The following is a 13948-nucleotide window of genomic DNA, read 5'->3' as shown; positions in this document are numbered from 1 at the left end:
CGATTGCTTACACGCCCACCTGCAGCCCCGGCCGCTCGATCGGGGGGGGGGCGTGCGATCGGTGCTGCGGGGGGGGGGGCGATCGGTGCTGCGGGGGGGGCGATCGGTGCTGCGGGGGGGGGGGGCGATCGGTGCTGCGGGGGGGGGGCGATCGGTGCTGCGGGGGGGGGGGGCGATCGGTGCTGCGGGGGGGGGGCGATCGGTGCTGCGGGGGGGGGGGGGCGATCGGTGCTGCGGGGGGGGCGATCGGGCGGCCGGGGCTGCGGGCGGCTGGCTGGAGCATATACTTCACCTGGTCCCCGATCCAGCTTGCCGAAGACATCGGGAACCGCCGGAGCCGGGATCAGGTGAAGTATCAGCTCCCGCGGCCGGGGGGTTAATGGGGTGGGCTGCAGACAAACTCGCAGCAGGGATGTACATCCCTGCTGCGTGTTTGTCTGCCATTAAGGGTATAAACCCACACACCGTATATGCAGCAGATATGTAACAAATACGCAGCAGATTTGTTGGTACAGATTTGATGCTGTGTTCAGTTATTTAGATCTAATCTGCTGGATTTTGCTGCGAGTTTGCTGCGTATCGCAGCAGTAAATACGCTGCATATACGGTGTGTGGGTTTATACCCTAAAAGTATAGGGCCGGGATCTGCAGCGAGTCTCGCTGCAAAAACGCAGCATGGAGACTTGCTGCAGACCCGCCAAGTGTGTTTGTAACCTTACAGGAATTTTCTAGGTTGTGTTGAAAACTCCTGAATCATTTTCTACGGGGATGTTTTGTGCAGTATAAGGCTAGGTGGATGCAGGCAGTGTTCTTATTTTTCAGTCATAAGAAGTCACATAGTGGGCACACACCGTACCTTTAAATATAGTGTCCGTAATATGAGCTCAGGACTAAACGGTGGTCGCAATCACAGGTGCTGCTCAGCCTCAAATAGTAGTCACAAAGTGTGAGGTATAGCAGCGGCAACTCACCAAGTAGTGATCAAAGTTGCTTAATTTTCAGGTCAAGTGCAGACATAAAAACGCATTCCACAAAAAATAACAGGAGCTACGATCGTTTCATACGTTTTCACACGTGTGAAACAATCGTAGCTCCTGTTCTTTTTTGTGTAAAGTGTTTGTTTTTATTTTAAAACATTTTGGTCTTTTCCCATACATACTATACCCCTCATGCCTTCAATACTTGTACCAACATAACATACCTAATGTGTTTAAGTGTATAGCCTCTTCACAGCATAGGTACCCAGGTTTGCAAAATGCAAGATTTATAAGACATTACAAAGCAAGTTATGGAAGTTTTCTGGAAGTAATGGTTATGTATGAAATTGTGTACAGCTAAATGTAGAGATGATGAGAGCATCCTGTTTCTCTCCAGCTGTCATTTTCCTAATGCATGTAAAATAAAATGAAGGGTTGCCAAAGACCTTCCTAAGAACAGGCCATATTGAACTATTAAATGTAAATAAAAAATGGTCACATGCAGTTGTATTGAATTCTGAGATTAGATATACTGTGATATAGTAACTAATTAAAATTTTACACCCCGTTATTTAAGTCTGCTCGAAAGCACAAGAACATGTATTAGGACTGTTATTACATGATGAATGCTATTGCCCAACCCTAAATATGTTTAATCATAATATAGTTAAGATGTTGGAGGCTGTGCGGCTTTCGAAGGATGGTTTTTACCAGCAGGCTACCAGTTGCAAAAATTGTTCACTCTTGTCTACTACTGAAGGGGCTAGAAGTTCCGTTGACTGAATTTGTTCATTTTTAGGAATGAGTCTCACATTCCATGCACAGTCTGTAGTTCTGGATGATGTGCTATGGAACGGACTTCAGAACTCTCGCCTTCATCATTCATGGTGATGCTGTGCGCTCCAGAACTGTTTAAATGTTCACTGGACTTACATGCAGTACATTATATGTTATTATAGCCCCCACTCTGTGTAGCACTAGTTTCAGTAAATTGGCGCCCATGGGTTTAAACAAAAACAAGCTGCCAGAAGATCTCGGCTAATAATTATACATTCTCCTTTGTTCATCATCAACATTTAGATTCAGTCTTATAATACATACAAAAAGGGAACCAGAACATTTTGGAAGCATAAGCAGTGTGGACCTTAACTGCTCAAAAAAATGAAATGGTCACATCTGTTCTTTTACCTATATGGGTATTGAGTTATAAAAATATTACAAAACTGAAATGGTTTTGCCAAGTGCGGAAAGCTGAATAAAGCATTTGCCACAAATTGGCATAGGTTTGTTTAAAGAACACAAATTTTGCATCACATTTAAACTAGGTTTGTCATTGCCTAAGCTACCTTAGGTAAACCCTTTGGAAACTACTATAAGCAAATATAGATTGCTTACACTGATCAATAAAAAAAATGTTCAGTGACATCAGTGCCCCATACTAATCATGATCTCTGCTGTGCCCTCTATATTGTGACACTGACCTTTGCTGTGCCCCCATATTATTAATGCCCCCTGCTGGACACCCTCACATAACAATCCCCCTGCTGGGCACCCCACATAGTAATGCCCCCTACCAAATCGTGTTCCACAAAATACAAAAAATGTTATACAGTGACACAGGTGACGTCACTTTCCTTTTCCTCTATATGACCCAAGTCTCCATGATAATGATTTCTTTCAGCTACAAATCATCTATTCGGAAACTGCCAGACGAACATCTTAGGCTCCGCACTTTTCCAGCAAATTCCTTCCCTTTTCTCCACCCATAAGGTCTCATACATAGTAATTCCACTTTTTGGTGTCATGCGTAGTAAAGTGAGTAGATATGTGGGTTGCCCCCTGTATGTAGGATTCCATGCTGTGCCCTCCATATAGTAATGCCTCCTGCTGTGCCCCACATAGTAATAATTTCCCCAGCTGTGTCCTTCATATAGTAATAATGCCCCTTGCTGTGTCCCCCATATAATAATGTCCCTGCTGTGCCCCCACAAAGTAATAATGCCTCCTGCTGTGCACTCCCTATATTAATGTCTCCTGCTGTGCCCCTCCATATAGTAATTGTGCATCCATATAAATAATGCTCCGTGTTGTATCCCCTTAGTAATAAAGCCCCCCTGCATTGGCCCAACACACACAAAAAACAAAACTCACCTTAAACAGGCAGGGAGCTGGTCTTCTCTCTTCTGGCCTCCAGCCTGAGTACGGGACAGATTCTCCAGCAGAAGCGATGACGTCATGACGATGACTATCACGGCACCTGGTGGAGGAAGAGATCATGTCCCATTCCCGGCCTCTGCACTGATAAGGGGGAGGGCATCAGCACAGCACCGAGGGGGGGGGGCACCAGGGTGGGCCACACTGAAATAGGGGAGGGGAGGGTAGTGGTGTGACACTGAGGGGTTCTTGAGTGAGGGGGCAAGGGGAAGTGAGGTGGCAAGGGGGTGGGCCCCCATTGCAGTGGTGACCGCTGCGACTGCTATAGCTAGGCCACTTGATTTTTTTGCTTTTCCAAGTTCCTGAATAGCTGCAAGCTGTAATGTCTCCTTTCTCTCTCTGCTTGATTGACACATGGAGTTCTAAGCAGACTCAGGTACGGGAGGAGGGAATAAGGAGGTATTACAGCTTGCTGAATTTCATGAGCTTTGGAAAGCCTATGGACTCTTCTTACTATATAATGAAATCATTTTTCTAGAAGCACATACAAATATATGAAAGGTACTGTGTGTCTGTCTCCTTGTCCTAACAGCTATCTTGACAGTGTCAGCAGTTTGGAATGTGAAAAACGGCTGACAGGTTCTCTTTATGTGTAGCTGTCATTTAATATTTTTTTCTTTTTTCTTTCTTTTTTTTTTTGCAACCCATAGAACAAGCGATATTAAGAAACTCTGTAATAGGTTTTATTAAAGCGACTCTGTACCCACTGTTCCCCCCCCCACTACTCATACCTGTTTGTAGCTCGTGTGAAGTCCATTCTTCTGGTATGTTTCAGAAAGCTGGTAGAGGTTTTGTTCGGCTGAAAAATAAACTTTAGTTGAGGAGATGCCGTGTCTAAGAGGTGGGGCCAAGAGCGTTCGTGCCCAGGTGAAGCGCCTCCTGTCTGGTCCTGGTCTGCGTCTCCCCCTCTTCTGGTTCCGCCCTCACAGGCCAAGTTGTTCTTGCGCCTACGCCGTGCTTGTAACCCCCTGACGCCGTTGCCGTGACGTTGTCGCTGCGCGTCGTCCACGTCTTGTCTTAGCGACGCGCTTCTGCCTGGCCCGCCTCCCATGTCAGTGTGAGACGCCTCCCGTTGTCCCAGCCCCGCTCCTCTTGTCCGTCTGCGGCCAACATGCCCCCCCCCCCGCTTACGCTCTTTGCGTCCGTCCTCTCCTCAGCTTAACATCACATGCGCTGTTGAGCACCGTAGCACACGGATCCCACGCAGGCACAGTGGCGCTTTACACTGGCCGGAGAAGACCGTTCGCGTCACTGCGCCTGTGCGGGATACGTGCACTACGGTGCATGTGATGTGAAGCTAAGGAGAGGACTGACGCAAAGAGTGTAAGCGGGGGGGGCGTGTTGGCCACAGACAGACAAGGGGGGCGGGACTGGGACAACGGGAGGCGTCTCACACTGAAACGTGAGGCTGGCCAGACAGAAGTGCGTCGCTAAGACAAGACATGGACGACGTGCAGCGTGACCAGCAACGTCACGGCAACGACGCCAGGGGGTTACAAGCACGGCGCAGGCGCAATTACAAATTACGCCTGTGAGGGCAGAACTAGAGGAGGGGGAGACGCAGACCAGGACCACACAGGCGGCGCTTCACCTGGGCACGGACGCTCTCGGCCCCGCACACGGCATCTCCTCAACTAAAGTTTATTTTTCAGCCGAACGAAACCTCTACCAGCGTTCCAAAACATACCAGAAGAATGGACTTCACACAAGCTACAAACAGGTTTAAGTAGTTGGGGGGGGGGGGGGGGGGGGGGACAGTGGGTGCAGAGTCGCTTTACGCAAAACAGTTACCTTATGTTTTGCGGCAACCACCCCATCACTTCTTATCTGCTACAGAAGAGCAAAGTGAAGATGGGTTCTGCTGTGTCCAATATAACCTATGCAGGGGTTAGGGGCTGAGAGGGATGAATAAGAAGGAAGAAAACAGAGCCAGCCCTGCAGTTTGGAGGCTGTGTGTCTGGGCACATAAAACTCTGGAATCACCAGTCAGACTGATCAGTGATGGTATGGGATTACAGGATGTTGTGTTGTGCTCTCTGCTGTACACAAGCTGTTTGTCTCCTCACCATAATGCCTCATCCCCATTGACCCCTCCCTCTTCATAGACCATAATGGACAAAGATAAATGTGTGTGTGGGGTCTTCAAAACAGCTTTTTGAGTACAGAAGGAAACTCTTTTGGTTAATAAAACATCGCTCGTACTATTGATTTCTGCCAAAAAAAAATAAAATTAAATGACAGTTACACTTTAAATCAATACTTAGAAGGGCTCGGAGAAAAGGTCCCTAATCTCTAAAGCCCCAGCACACACATAGTGGTCTTGAAATGGCTGACATCCAAAGGGAGAAACAGGCATAGGAGTGCTCTTGTCTGTTCAGCATATGCAGAGCTGCAGGTCCAGCGGGGTAAATTGGGAGACCATGAGACACCTCAGGCCAGAAACAGTCATAGCAAGAACAGACCCATGGAAGGTAACAAGGACACCCTGCGGAGAGATAAGTGAGTATACTCATTCAAACTAACTATTCACTCAAGTATCGCAGTACTTGAAAGTACTTGACACTCAAACAAATATCACATGGTGCTCAAATGACATTAAAGGGGTAGTGCGGCGGTAAAGAATTATTGACAGAATAACAAACATTACAAAGTTATACAACTTTGTAATGTATGTTATGTCTGTGAATGGCCCCCTTCCCCGTGTCCCACCACCCCCACCCGTGTATCCGGAGTGTGGTGCGCTATACATACCTGTCCGCCCCTCGCAATCACCGGCGTCCCCGCCAACTCAGCTCTGCTACACCGGCGTCATCGCCAACTCAGCTCTGCTACACCGGCGTCCCCGCCAAATCAGCTCTGCTACACCGGCGTCCCTGGCAACTCAGCTCTGCTACATCGGCATCCCCGCCAACTCAGCTCTGCTACACCGGCGTCCTCAGCTCTGCTACACCGGCGTCCTCAGCTCTGCTACACCGGCGTCCTCAGCTCTGCTACACCGGCGTACCCGCCAACTCAGCTCTGCTACATCGGCGTCCCCGCCAACTCAGCTCTGCTACACCGGCGTCCCCGCCAACTCAGCTCTGCTACACTGGCGTCCCCCCCCCTAACTCAGCTCTGCTACACTGGCGTCCCCCCCCCCTAACTCAGCTCTGCTACACCGGCGTCCCCGCCAACTCAGCTCTGCTACAACGGCGTCCCCGCCAACTCAGCTCTGCTACACCGGCGTCCCCGCCAACTCAGCTCTGCTACACCGGGGTCCCCGCCAACTCAGCTCTGCTACACCGGCGTCCTCAGCTCTGCTACGCCGGCGTCCCTGCCAACTCAGCTCTGCTACACCGGCGTCCCCGCCAACTCAGCTCTGCTACACCGGCGTCCCCCCCCAACTCAGCTCTGCTACACCGGCGTCCCCGCCAACTCAGCTCTGCTACGCCGTCACCGCCAACTCAGCTCTGCTACGCCGGCGTCCCCGCCAACTCAGCTCTGCTACGTCGGCATCCTCGCCAACTCAGCTCTGCTACGCCGGCGTCCCCGCCAACTCAGCTCTGCTACGCCGGCGTCCCCGCCAACTCAGCTCTGCTACGCCGGCGTCCCCGCCAACTCAGCTCTGCTACGCCGGCGTCCCTGCCAACTCAGCTCTGCTACGCTGTACCCCCAACTCAGCTCTGCTACGCCGTCACCGCCAACTCAGCTCTGCTACGCCGTCACTTCCAACTCAGCTCTGCTACGCCGTCACTTCCAACTCAGCTTTGCTACACAGACACAGCCATCTCAGCTCTGCTACACTGTCATCATCTCCTTCATTGTCCCAGCTCTGCTACTTCACCATCATCAGGCAGAAGCATTGCATGATGGGAAATGTAGTTTCCTATCTTGGATATAGACCATGTTTTAGAAAAAGTTGTAACTCGGGAACGGCAGCAGCTAGAAAGATGAGAGACGTCTCAAAATACTCAGGGGGACTTGGCGAGTAAGGTCAGCTAGGTTTGGGAGCATTACATTTTTTTAGCTCTTGGGGGGAATACCCCTTTAACAGCACACTCAGACTGGTTTGAGTGGACACTGACTTCACAGAACCCACAGAATGATTTGAGTGGACATTGACTTAACAGCACCAACACACTGGTTAAATGGATAGTAGCTTAACAGCACTCACAGACCGGTTTGAGTGAACACTAGCTCAACAGCACTCACAGGCTGGTTTGAGGGGACACTGACTTTACAGCACTCACAGACTGGTTTGAGTGGACACTGACTTCACAGCACCCACAGACTGGTATAAGTGGGCACTAGCTTAACAGCACCCACAGACTTGTTTAAGTGTTTAAGTGGTTAATAGCACCCAAAGACTGGTTTGAGTAAATACTGCCTTAACAGCAACCACAAACTGGTTTGCGTGGACACTGGCTTCATAGCACCCACAGAAAAGTTTGAGTGGTCACTAGCTTAACAGCACTCACAGACCGGTTTGAGTGAACACTAGGTCAGCAGCACTGACAGTCTGGTTTGAGGGGACACTGACTTCACAGCACCCATAGACTGGTTTGAGTGGACCAGTCTGGTCTAGTTTTAGTCTGTGAAGCCACATACTAGTTTGGACAAGGACTTTACAGCACCCACACACTGGTTTGATTGGAAACTGGCCTTACAGCAACCACAGACTGATTGAAGTGGACACTGACTTCACAGCACCCACACACTGGTTTGTGTGCACACTGACTTCACAGGACCCACAGACTGGTTTAAGTGGACACTAGCTCAACATCACTCAAAGACTGGTTTGAGTGAATACTGTCTTAACAGCACCCACAGACTGGTTTGAGTGGACACTGGTTCCACAGCACCCACACACAGGTTAAATTGGACACTAGCTTAAGATCACTCACAGACTGGTTTGAGTGGACACTGGCTTAACAGCACTCAGAGAGTGGTTTAAGTGGAAACTGGCCTTACAGCATCCACAGATTGGTGGAAGTGGACACTGACTTCATAGCATCCATATACTGGTTTGAGTGGACACTGGCTTCACAGCACCCACAAACTGGTTTGAGTGGACAGTGGGTACACAGTGCCCACAGACTAGTTAGAGTGGACACTGGCTTCACAGCACCCACAGACTGGTCTAAGTGGACACTTGCTTAACAGTTCCCAAAAACTGGTTAGAGTGAATACTGCCTAAACAGCACCCACAAACTGGTTTGAGTGGACACTGACTTTACAGCACCCACAGACTGATTTGAGTGGACACTGACTTAACAGAACCCATAGAGTTATTTGAGTGAACACTTGCTTTACACCACCCACAGACTGGTTTGAGTGGACCAGTCTGGTCTAGTATGAGTCTTTGAAGCCAAAGAATGGTTTGAGTGGACACTAGCTGGTCAGCACACACAGACTGGTTTGAGTGGACACTGACTTCACAGCACCCACACACTAGTTTGAGTGGAAACTGGCCTTACAGCACCCACAGACTGGTTGGAGTGGACACTGACTTCACAGCACCCACAGACTGGTTTGTGTGTACACTGTCTTCACAGGACCCACAGACTGGTTTAAGTGGACACTAGCTAAACAACACCCAAAGACTGGTTTGACTGAATAGTGTCTTAACAGCACCCACAGACTGGTTTGAGTGGACACTGGTTTCACAGCACCCACAGACAGGTTAGATTAGACACTAACAAAAGAGCACTCACAGACTGCTTTGAGTGGACATTGCCTTCACAGCACAGACAGACTGGTTTGAGTGGACACTGGCTTAACAATACCCACAGGCTGGTTTGAGTGGAAACTGGCCTTACAGCATCCACAGACTGGTTGGAGTGGACACTGGTTTTACAGCACTCACAGACTGGTTTGAGTGGACACTGCCTTAACAGCACAGACAGACTGGTTTGAGTGGACACTGGCTTAACAGCACTCACAGAGTGGTTTGAGTTTACACTGATGGCTTCAGAGCACCCACAGACTGGTTTGAGTGGACACTGGCTTAACAATACCCACAGGCTGGTTTGAGTGGAAACTGGCCTTACAGCATCCACAGACTGGTTGGAGTGGACACTGGTTTTACAGCACTCACAGACTGGGTTTGAGTGGACACTGCCTTAACAGCACCGGCAGACTGATTTGAGTGGACACTGACTTAACAGCACTAAGAGAGTGGTTTGAGTTTACACTGACTTGACAGCACCCACAGACTGGTTTGAGTGGACAGTGGCTTCACAGCTCCCACAGACTGGTTTGAGTGGACACTAGTGGACACAGCACCCACAGACTTGTTTGAGTGGACACTGACTTCAGGGCGCTCCACAGACTGGTTTGTGTGGACACTGACTTCACAACACCCACAGACTGGTTTAGGTGGACACTAGCTCAACAGCACCCAAAGACTGGTTAGCGTGAATACTGCCTAAACAGCACCCACAAACTGGTTTGAGTGGACACTGGCTTCACAGCATCCACAGACAGGTTTGATTGGACACTGGCTTTACAGCACCCACAGACTGGTTTGAATGAACACTGGCTTAACAGCACCCATAGACTCATTTGAGTGGACACTAGCTTTACAGCACCCACAGACTGTTTTGAGTGGACCAGTCTGGTCTAGTATGAGTCTTTGAAGCCACAGACTGGTTTGAGTGGACACAAGCTGAAGAGCACCCACACACTGGTTTGATTGGAAACTGGCCTTACAGCACCCACAGAATGGTTGGAGTGGACAATTACTTCACAGCACCCACAGACTGGTTTAAGTTGATACTAGCTCAACAGCACCCAAAGATTGGTTTGAATGAATAGTGTCTTAACAGCACCCACCCAGTGTTTGAGTGGACACTGTTTTCACAGCACCCACAGACAGGTTAGATTGGACACTAGCTTAAGAGCACTCACCGACTGGTTTGAGTGGACACTGAATTCACAGCACCCACAGACTGGTTTCAGTGGACAATGACTTAACAGCACAAGCTTCAAAGCACCCACAGAATGGTTTGAGTGAACACTGACTTCACAGCACCCACATAGTGGTTTGAGTGAACGATCATGCGGTGTGTTTCTGATATGCAGTGCTGCACTGAATCAACTTTAGACAACTGGGGAACTGGCAAAAGGCTTACTGATGCATGTGGGGGAATTAAAGTGACTGTACCACCAGGTCCAGGCAGAAGCACTGGAGGCAGGCCGACCCACCCTTATTGGGAGGAAACCCTAGCCCCTCTATGATAGGGTTCCATTGATTCTAATGGAGTCACGTCATGGAGGGGCTGGGGTTTCTTTCCACTGGGGGGTGGGTCGGCCCGCCTCCAGTGCTTCAGCCTGGGCCTGGTGGTACAGTCACTTTAAGGCTAGTCCTTCTGAGTAGATTCTGCTGTAGAACATATTGCAGAAAAAAATAATGCTGGCTAGGATTGAAAGCATGATAAAGGCCTGATAGCAATATACAGGCCAAAATGTGTTGTGATCTATCGAAGATCTGATATTGCATCTGTCCGTGCATGTACGCGGCAGCTGAACGCTCTTGGCTACATGCTATGCAAGTCATGTGCGCTTATCCATAGAGGGGGTTACTTGGTCCATCGTTCCTGGCTAGGATCGACATCCACATTGTGATATACCACTGTGATACAGTGGTATCCCCGAAAGAGCTGGGGTGAGTAAATTGGAATAAAGTGTGGTATAGAATTGTGCCTATATTGTAGCACAACATCTCCAGGTGAGTGGGATCATCCCCACACTGTGTGGAGTCTATAACACACTTGCTGTTAACACTACACCAGGAAGCACCCTTTTTTTTTTTTGTTCTGTCCTTTGGATATCCTATGTGGGCCCATCCATCCTTCCTTTAATATAGTGCAGTCGCATTTGAAAAAAAGGACCCCAAAGTATGATGTTTCCACATCCATGTTTCATGGTTGGGTCTGTATTCTTGGGGTTGTAGTCATCCTCTAAACATGGCAAGTAAATTTGATACAAAAAAACCTCTATTTTGGTCTATTTGGTCTGACCACATGACCTTCCCCTGGATCATCCCTACGGTCACTGGTGAACTTTAAATGGGCATGGACATGTACTGGCGTGAGCAGTGGGACCTTGCGTGCCCTGCTGGATTTTACTCCATGACAGCATAGTATGTTACTGTTATCTTAGAGACTGTGGTTCCAGCTTTCTTCAGGTAATTGACCAGGTCCTCCCTTGTAGTTCTGGGCTGATTCCTGACCTTTTTCAGAATCATCTTTACCTTAGGAGTTGCGATCTTGCATGGAGCCCCATACCGAGAAAGATTGACATCTTCCAGTGTTTATTCCATTTTCTAATAATTGCGCCAACAGCTGTTGCCTTCTCACTAAGCAGGTCTACAGTTTTTTTTTTATTATTTGTATAGCGCACACAGATTCCGCAGCACTTCACCTATCTGTATGTCTTTTTGTATGGGAGGAAACCGGAGTACCCGGAGGAAACCCCGGCAAACACAGAGAGAACATACAAACTCTATACACATGTTGCCCTTGGATTTTTTTTAACCCTTTGGACACTCTATGGATTCAATTGATGTGTATGTAAAAATGTAATGTACAGTACGTTTTTGATTGAATACATTTATGGAATACTTTGGGGAGCAAGTGTCCTTGCTCCCCAAAGTATACCATAAATGTATTCAATCAATACATTTGGAGGGCACCGAGCAGGGAGGGAGAAAGGTGCCTATGCATCTAATTACCTCCCCCCTCCCTCCATGCTGGACACATATACACGGTACTACTCCTCCCATCATCACGATGGGAGGTGTAGTACCAAGGCCATCACCAAACAGTCCGCCCACCCCCTCCCTGCCGCCGCCATATGTGCACTGTACTACTATTCCCATCATCTGCTCATAGTATGAACAGATGATGGGGGAGTAGTGCCTGCACTATCCCCATCACATCTCTGCCGCTGGCCGTGCCGCTCCTCACACAAGGCCTTCTTCATGCCTCCTCCGCTCCCCCTCCTCCTCCCAGCTTCAAACTTCAAACTCTGACTCACTGCCCGGCCGCTCTCTGCTCACATGCATGCCGGAAGCAACACCAGGAAGCATGGGAAGCGTCGTGCTCCCTGCGGGGTGGGGGATGGCTGACGCGGCCGGCATGCATGTGAGCAGAGAGCGGCGGCCGGGCCAAAAATAATAAAAAATGAGGCTCTGAGCTGGTGTAGGTCTCCTCAGCGCACGCACTGGTGCGCACAGAATTTATGTATAGGCAGTGTTAGCGATGCGTGGACATTTTAAAAGCCCGGCGCAGAAAACGCCAGACTTAATAAGTGTCACCCATGGTGTTTTTTATGCGTTCTTGCCATGAAAAGGCCGCCTGACCAAGAAATCCCAGTTGGAAGCCATGTGCGCGCTCACCAGAGATGAGTCCGACGCCCATAGAGAATAACTGGAGCAGTCATTCTCTATGGGCGTTGGACTCATCTCTGGTGAGCGTGCCCACAGCTTCTAAAAGGGACTTCTCGGCGGTGGGACGGGGTCCTGGACCTGGACTTGAGAAAGGGGTAAGTATAAGGGGCTCCAGCGGGGGGTCGGGCAGCCTTTACCCCGGCACCCAGGGTGACAGGTCCCCTTTAAGTCCATTTAAAATTCACAGCTTTATTATAGATCCATAATGCAAGACCTTACTGCTATTATGTACTCTAGTATTTTACAGCAATGGTGTCTTGCATCATCGATCTGGGTTCACACTGCATTTTTGCAATTCGTTCAGTGTATTCATTTTAATTGGTTACTTTTAACGGATAGAAAAACTTAGTCAACACTACTTTTGTGTCATTAAAAAAAAGCATCCATTTTGATCCTTTTTTTTATAATGGAAGTCAATGGAAAAACGGATCCAAATGCATGACACATAATTTCATCCGTTTTTTTGCATCTGTTTTTTTCTAGAAAACGTATACGTTAAAAAAATTGCAAAAACGCAGTGTGAACCCAGCCTTAGCTGTGAATAAGAATACACTGGAACAAGGGGCTGCATTTTTACCAGTGGAATTTTATATATACTTAGTCATAGATAAAGATTATTTATAGTTGCACTCATGCAAATATATTCTTATAGTTATTATTGCTCTACACATATTAGTAGACCAGTATGTCAAAGTGCACTTTCAGGTTTATACTGCATTCTTGCAGGACTCCAAAGCACAGACACCCATGCTTTTTCTAGCGAATGTGAGGAGCAAACGAGTGCTGTCAGCGCTCACTTGCTCCTCTTTCTCTGCTCGCTGCTGCCAACATCACACGCGGCGGCAGCAAGCGGGTGAGAGCCGGGGGGGGGGGGGGGGGTAGACAGGTGCAGGGGGCTGCCTGGGTGATCGCTTGATCATCCAGGCAGCCCGTAGCATATAGCAGCCTGTAGCATATGGATTGTTGCTATATGAGTCGATTGCCTTTCAACTTGTTGAAAGACAAACAACTACAACGATCTCGGCTGATTGTTGTGTTCTATTACACAGGACGATTATTGGTCGTAATGGCCGACAATCCTTCCGTGTAATAGGGCCTTACGAGTCCAATTCCCCTGGAGTCAAAAAGGGTTGTTATATAGGGCTCAGATATCTCCTGAACTCTTGAATGTGAACCTTATCCAGGCATTAAAGTAACAGGGAATACAGAGGAACTATTATCCCAATAGCATAGTGTACATAATTCAGAAACCAGCTCTAAGATTATGTAACCAGGGATTAATGCATAAGAAAAATCACTGCTCAGCTGATGTATGTTTATTGAAGGG

The sequence above is a fragment of the Dendropsophus ebraccatus genome, chromosome 3, assembly GCF_027789765.1.
Source record: "Dendropsophus ebraccatus isolate aDenEbr1 chromosome 3, aDenEbr1.pat, whole genome shotgun sequence".
In the NCBI taxonomy this organism is placed as follows: domain Eukaryota; kingdom Metazoa; phylum Chordata; class Amphibia; order Anura; family Hylidae; genus Dendropsophus; species Dendropsophus ebraccatus.
The sequence above is the reverse complement of the archived record's forward strand: the minus strand, read 5'-3'. Positions refer to the sequence as shown.